The following is a 6,861-nucleotide window of genomic DNA, read 5'->3' as shown; positions in this document are numbered from 1 at the left end:
CTCTGTCAGCATGGGGGTTTCCCACCAACCATATCTTTGCAGACAAACTCTGAGATGGCCTATGGCTTGGGACTCCATTGACATCACAGTCTCTGTTATAAACAGTGTAAGGGGCTTCTGTGACACTGACATGACCTTTGTACACGGAATATGCCACACGAAGAGTCACATGAAAGCCTGGGAGTCCAGAAAGGTTAAATGGGTGATTGTGGCTCCAGTGAAAGCCACTCTGGGGGATCATGCTGGAGGTCATCTTAGATCTCAGATTGACTCTCTCACTGATTTCCAATACGACTGAGGTGAGTCAATCTGAGCTTCAGGTTCACCATTTATCAAATTAGGAAATGTTTTTAGATTAATTTATTCATTCGAGAACTATGTGATGAACTCCTATTAAGTTCTAGGCAGTCTCCAGGATGGATTCTATCTCAGGGATTCTGATTTTCATCCTCCCCTCTCATAATGAGCTCCCTGTTTGACACAACAGCTGTTGCAAGGACTTCCCTTAGGGCAACATTGGACTAGCAAGTGTCTTCAAGGTGGACCCACATGCCATTTCATGTGGCTGAGGGGCCATGAGCAATTCTGAACCCAAACCCAAGATTTTGGCTAATTTGCCTTGTGCTATCTTACTTGCACAAAAATAGCAGTGCTTGGATCAGGCCTTCACTGCCACAGCTGCAGGATGAGCTGGTTTAGCGAGGACCTTGCCAGGACACTGCGAGGGTATTTCTAGTCCCCAGTTAGGTCGTGCATTGGAACAAGTGATTATAAATCAGGGTGGATGATATAAAGTATGATTTCACTGACAACATGACAAAACATTTAAATGACAGAATAAGGGGATCCCTGGGTGGCGCAGCGGTTTGGTGCCTGCCTTTGGCCCAGGGCGCAGTCCTGGAGACCTGGGATTGAGTCCCACGTCGGGCTCCCTGCATGGAGCCTACTTCTCCCTCTGCCTGTGTCTCTGCCTCTCTCTCTCTCTGTGACTATCATAAATAAATAACAATTTTAAAAAAAGAAAAAAAATAAATGACAGAATAATATGTAATTAAACATACACACAGAGTATGTAAATGAAGGGAAAAGTAAACAATGGGGCCGAACAGAGGAATGGGAGTCCGAGAAGCAGGCTGGAGGAGTCAGGGACTGGGGTGTCTCATGGAGGAAGTGACTGGGAGACTCGCTACTGGTTATGACAGTTCAACATCAGGGTGTGAGCTCTGGCCCACCCGACCCCCGGGGCCCCGGGGGCATTCTAGGTACAGAGGCCCTACAGAGGGCACACTGGCCTGAGCACAGCCTCTGGGGCATGTGCTCTTTGTTCCTGGGTGTGGCTCTTTCTCAACTTCTTGAGGCTGTTGATTCTTGTTTCGTTTTCCTCTGAACTGCACTATTTTTTGTTACTTAACATGAATTGTTTCTGAAAATAAGTGGAATATGAATCTTACTTGTTGCCTAAGTAGATCTGAATATATTCAATAACAACAGCCTTTTCCCCAGCCCCTGGGTCTTCCATCTGCTTGCCCTGAGACCAAATCTGAGAATTTTTTTGTTTGTTTGTGTTTTCAAATCTGAGAATTTAAAAAACATATTATACTTTTAACAGTTTCAAATAATTAGTTTGGATTTAAAAAAATTCAACAAAATCACACTTTTAATAATTTATAAAATGATCTGTAAACATTGAACGAGCAAAGTTTTACAGGATGAGGGAAGCCTCAGCTTTGGGGGCGCGGGGCTCACGCTGTGTACTCACTGTTGCCCTCGCGTGCCACTCTGTGGATGGCACGTGGCTGGAGGTGTTAGAACCCAGCCTGGTCAAGAGAATAAGGCTGGTCCTGGATCCCGTGGCTCCTAAAAGCCATCATATAATTTATGAGTCATATTCTAAATCAGAGTGTATCTTAACTAGATATTCAGCTGAGGGTCAGGGTCAAGTTGCATATGTTAATTACGGAGAACTTTTTGTATGTCAATCATACCTCCATAAGGTGTTTCAAAAATATAAAATCAGGGATCCCTGGGTAGTGCAGCGGTTTGGCGCCTGCCTTTGGCCCAGGGCGCGATCCTGGAGACCCTGGATCAAATCCCACGTCGGGCTCCCAGTGCATGGAGCCTGCTTCTCCCTCTGCCTGTGTCTCTGCCTCTCTCTCCGTGTGTGTGACTATCATAAATTAAAAATTATATATATATATAGCTCCTGTGAGAACCTGGGCTTGCAGAAGATTCCTGTTGACATTTCAAAGTGTGCGTATCTTTGTTGCCTTTATTCTGTGTCCTTGGGTCTGGAGATAAAGGCGGGAAAAGTCATCACACTGTGAAAGCAACAAAAATATCAAGTGTGCTCTGCCCTCGGTACCTCAGACTTGAAAAAAATGACAGACTACACACCTCATGTGATACACAACAGCTTCAGGGACTCATCGAAGTACATAAAGTGAAATTGTACTGGAAGAAATCTCATTACTGAACTTCTACCTTGTAGAAGACAGTTTGGTGTAAAAGTCCCTAAGAAAATGTGGTTTTTAAAGAGTGTAAATGTAAAGCCCATTTTGTGGGTGGAATCCTTTACTTCTCAGTGGAGGTGAGATGAGCAGATAGCATGGCTCAGCTTCCAGCTTTCTATTGGTTTGTGTCATCTTCAATTTCTTTCATCAGCGTTTTATAGGATTTACAGTGCAGGGCATTCACCTCTTTGGTTAGGCTTAATCCTACCTTATTGTTTTTGGTGCTAGTATATACGGGATTGAGTTCTCCATTTCTCTTTCTGCTGCCTCATTATTGTTGCATAGAAAGGCAACAGATTTCTGCAAGTTCACTTTGTATCCTTTACTGAATTTATCAGTTTTAGCAGTTTTTAAAATATTTTTTCATTTGAGTTCAATTTGCCAACATATAGTATAACGCCCAGTGCTCATCCCATCAGGTGCCCCCCTCAGTGCCCGTCACCCAGTCACCCCAACCCCCGCCAACCTCCCCTTCCACTAACCCTTGTTCGTTTCCCAGAGTTAGGGGTCATGTTTTTGTAACATGTTTTGTCACCCTCTCTGATTTTTCCCACTCATTTTCTCTCCTTTCCCCTATAATCCCTTTCACTATTTTTTATATTCCCCGAATGAATGAGACCATATGTTTGTCCTTCTCCGATTGACTTACTTCACTCAGCATCATACCCTCCAGTTCCATCCACGTTGAAGCACATGGTGGGTATTTGTCGTTTCTGATGGCTGAGGGATATTCCACTGTCCACATAGACCACATTCTCTTTATCCATCATCTGTCCCAGGACACCGAGGCTCCTTCCAAGTTTGCTATTGTGCACATTGCTGCTATAAACACTGGGCTGCAGGTGTCTCACTGTTCACTGCAATTTTAGCAGTTTTTTGATGGAGATTTTTGGGTTTTCTATACAGAAAATCATTAATCATCAAATACTGAAAGCTTGACATCTTCCTAGCTCATTTGGATGCCTTTTATTTCTTTTTGTTGTCTGATTGCTGTGGCTCGGAATTCCGGGCTGTGTCAAATCAGAGTGATGAGGGCGACATCCCAGTCTTGGTCCTGGCTGTAGAGGAAAAGTTATTGGTGTTTCCCTGTTGAGGATGATATTCTGGGTTTTTCATCTAAGGTTTTATTTTTTTTTTAATTTTTTAAGGTATTTATTTATTTATTTATTTATGATAGTCACAGAGAGAGAGAGAGAGGCAGAGACACAGGCAGAGGGAGAAGCAGGCTCCATGCACCGGGAGCCCGATGTGGGATTCGATCCCGGGTCTCCAGGATCGCGCCCTGGGCCAAAGGCAGGTGCCAAACCGCTGCGCCATCCAGGGATCCCTATCTAAGGTTTTATTATGTTGAGGTACATCCCTCTAAACTTAACCTGTTGAGGGTTTTCACCATGACTGGATGTTGTGTTTTGTCAGTGCTTTTCCTGCATCTGTTGAAATGATCACTTGGTTCTTATCCTTTCTTTTAATAATGTGTTGTATCTCAGTGATTGATTTGTTAATATTGAACCATCTTGGCAACCCAGGAATAACTCCCACTTGATCATGGTGAATAATTTATTTAATGTATTGTTGGATTCTTGTGCTAGCTTTTTACTGAGAGTTTTTGATCTCTGTTAATCAGGGATATTGGCCTTTAGTTCTCTCTCTCTCTCTCTCTCTCTCTCTCTCTCTCTGCCTCAGATTGTAGTGGGGTCTTTATCTGGTTTTGGTATCAGGGTAATGTTGGCCTCATATAATGAGTTTGAAGGTTTTCCTTCCTTTTCTTTTTTTTGGGGGGGGGGCATAATTTGAGAAGAATGGATATTAAGTCTTCTTTAGATGTCCGGTGGAATTGCCCCAGAAAGGCCATCTGGTCCTGGACTTTGTTGGCAGATTTTTGATTGCTGATTCAATTTCTTTGCTGGTTATGTGTCTGTTCCAGTTCCTTATTTCTTCCTTTTTTATTTTTGCTCGGTCCCGCCCGAGTGGGAGTGGGCTTCCTTCCCTATAAGACCTGTGTTTCCCCTCGTTCTGCAGGAGAGAAGAGCCGTGAAGGCATGAGCTCGGGGGATCAGCATAAACCTCGGCGATGATCCTTCCCGATCCCAGGAGCCAGAGCTCGGCCTCCTTTTGGGACCCGACGTCATAAAGAAGCCCGTGTGGTCAGTGGCTCAGATGCAGGGTGGAGGCCGAAGGAGAATCAGGAAGAACAAAGTAGGGGGAAAACCAGAAACTGAAGGAGAGGAGGACAGATGTCAGCATCCAGAGCCTTCGCAGGGACCCGGTGTCCTTTCCCAGGAGGGGCCCCCCTCTGTAGGGTCCTTCCCGCTGCCCTGCGCTCCCCGTCGGCACCCGCAGACACATCCCCAGGCCTCCAGCGCCTCTGCAGCCATGGTCTGTAGTGTCCTCTGTGTGTCCTACCGGGGACCCCAGCATCGTGTCTGTAACCGTCCAGCTGCTGTCTGAGAACAGTCGGGGGGCTCCGATGTTTGTTGGGTTTGGGGTGTGTGTGTGTCTGTCGCCGTGCCGCTATCTGATCCTTGGGCCGTGTCATCCTGATGCCGAAATGGTTGAAACACCATCATTTCTGGTGCTGGCGCTGGGCGGCTAGCTGGGTTCTCCTGGCCGACCCGGGCTCCCTCGTGCTGTGCCGTCCCGCCAGAGGGTCACCTGAGCTGGAAGGTCCGGCTCGGCCACATTCCCGTGGGTGGCAGTGGGTCCCTGCCGAGCGCCGGCTGCTTCTCTTCTCCCTGATGCCTCTCCAGCGGGGATCCAGACCTCGGGGCCGCCCTGGGGGGAGCTCCTGAGGAGCCAGCTGCCCATGGGGGGAGCCCTGGGGCTGCCTGTGTGTGGGAGTCGGGGTGGGGATGGGATTGGGGTCCCTCGGTCCCCTGCACTGCCTGCCCCCAGGTCGAGCCCCACGCTCACCCAGCCCCTACTCTCTAGGGCGTGCAATTTGGATTGCGAGAGATCCAGCAGCACCAGGTGTGCACGCTGAGCCCACCCGGTGAGGGTCGCCCAGGTGTGAGAGCTGCAAGGGCCTGCTGTCCTGACATCCCCTCCGGGGCCACGCTGACCGCCCCGCAGGCTCTCTGTGCCCCAGGCGCACAGGCCTGGGGCGAGGAGGGGAGGAAGCGCCCCGGAGCCCGGGCAGCCCAGGCCCCCTGGACAGAGGGAGCACAGACCTCCCAGGGCGCTTAGCACAGACCCTGGTGACCTGAGGCTCCCCGGCTGTCACTCTGTCCCAGGCCTGTCCTGGCCGCGGGCACAGGCTGAGTCGCAGTAGAGTCTGTGGGGTCCTGACCCTGGTGTCTGGCTGCCCCTGGAAGGCACGTGGGGATGTCAGCTGTGTGTGCCTGGCGGCGCCCCTGCAGGGGCTGGTCGGGACCTGGGCAGTGCCCCCTCCTCCTCTCTGGGGGTGTCTCTGCACCCTGTGCACAGAGCTCCGGGGGACGCAGAAACAAGCCGGCCGTGCATTTTCACACAACAACACTTTATTGAACTTGCAACAGCAAACGGGCTCAGAGCTGAGGGTGCGTGCCTTTCCCTGGGAGACCTTCCTGTCCTTAGAGGAAAGCGGGAATCCCACAGGGGTGTGGGTGCTGGAGTCCCCCACCTGGGAGCCTGTGCGGACTCGACTCCGGGTGGGGGCGTGTGTCCTGAGGTTGGGGCGTTGAGAGGCGGTTCTGGGGACAGCAGGGCTGACCTGGACCTGCAGCCCATGGGCTCCTGTGCTGGGTCCCCGCAGGGCAGCTGGACCCTGGCCTTGGGCCCCCTGGGGCCGGGCAACTGACTGCTGGAGCCCCAACACGTGGAGGAGCCTGCCTCCTGGTGTGGGTGCGGGTGGGGCCCACGGGCCTGCCCCTGCTGCCCTGCCCTGGGGTGTCCCGGGATCCCCAGGGCTGCCCTAGGTCAGCGACCTGGATCTGTGGGGCACGCCCAGGGCCCAGGACCGGCCACATCTGGCTGCGAGAGGGCTCGCTCAGCCCTGGGCCAGAACGCAGGCCTGGCCAGGGCCCCAGGGCGCTGGATCCCATTAGTGCTGGGCCTGGGGGGGCTCGAGTCACCCTTGCCCCCACAGAGCCCGGGGCCAGGCCAGCCCAGGTCCCTCTGGGTTAGGGGCTGGTGTCCTGTGCAGGGGATGCCGCCCTCCGGGAGGGACAGCAAGACAAGGCAGGGCACGGTGATGGCGGGTCAGAGCCTCCGGGCCCCCGCCCTCACTGCCACGCTCTGCCCCCGAGGCCCACAAGCATCGAGCTGCCCCGTGGACGCGGAGGGCAGAGGGTCCCGGGCCTGTGCGGGGCCTCGGGGCAGCGGGCTCAGCGCAGCCCTGGCTCTGCCCTGGCTGTGCCTGTCACTGCCCAGCGAG

Source organism: Canis aureus, chromosome 29 (genome assembly GCF_053574225.1).
Source record: "Canis aureus isolate CA01 chromosome 29, VMU_Caureus_v.1.0, whole genome shotgun sequence".
Lineage (NCBI taxonomy): Eukaryota > Metazoa > Chordata > Mammalia > Carnivora > Canidae > Canis > Canis aureus.
Note: the sequence above shows the minus strand (reverse complement) of the source record.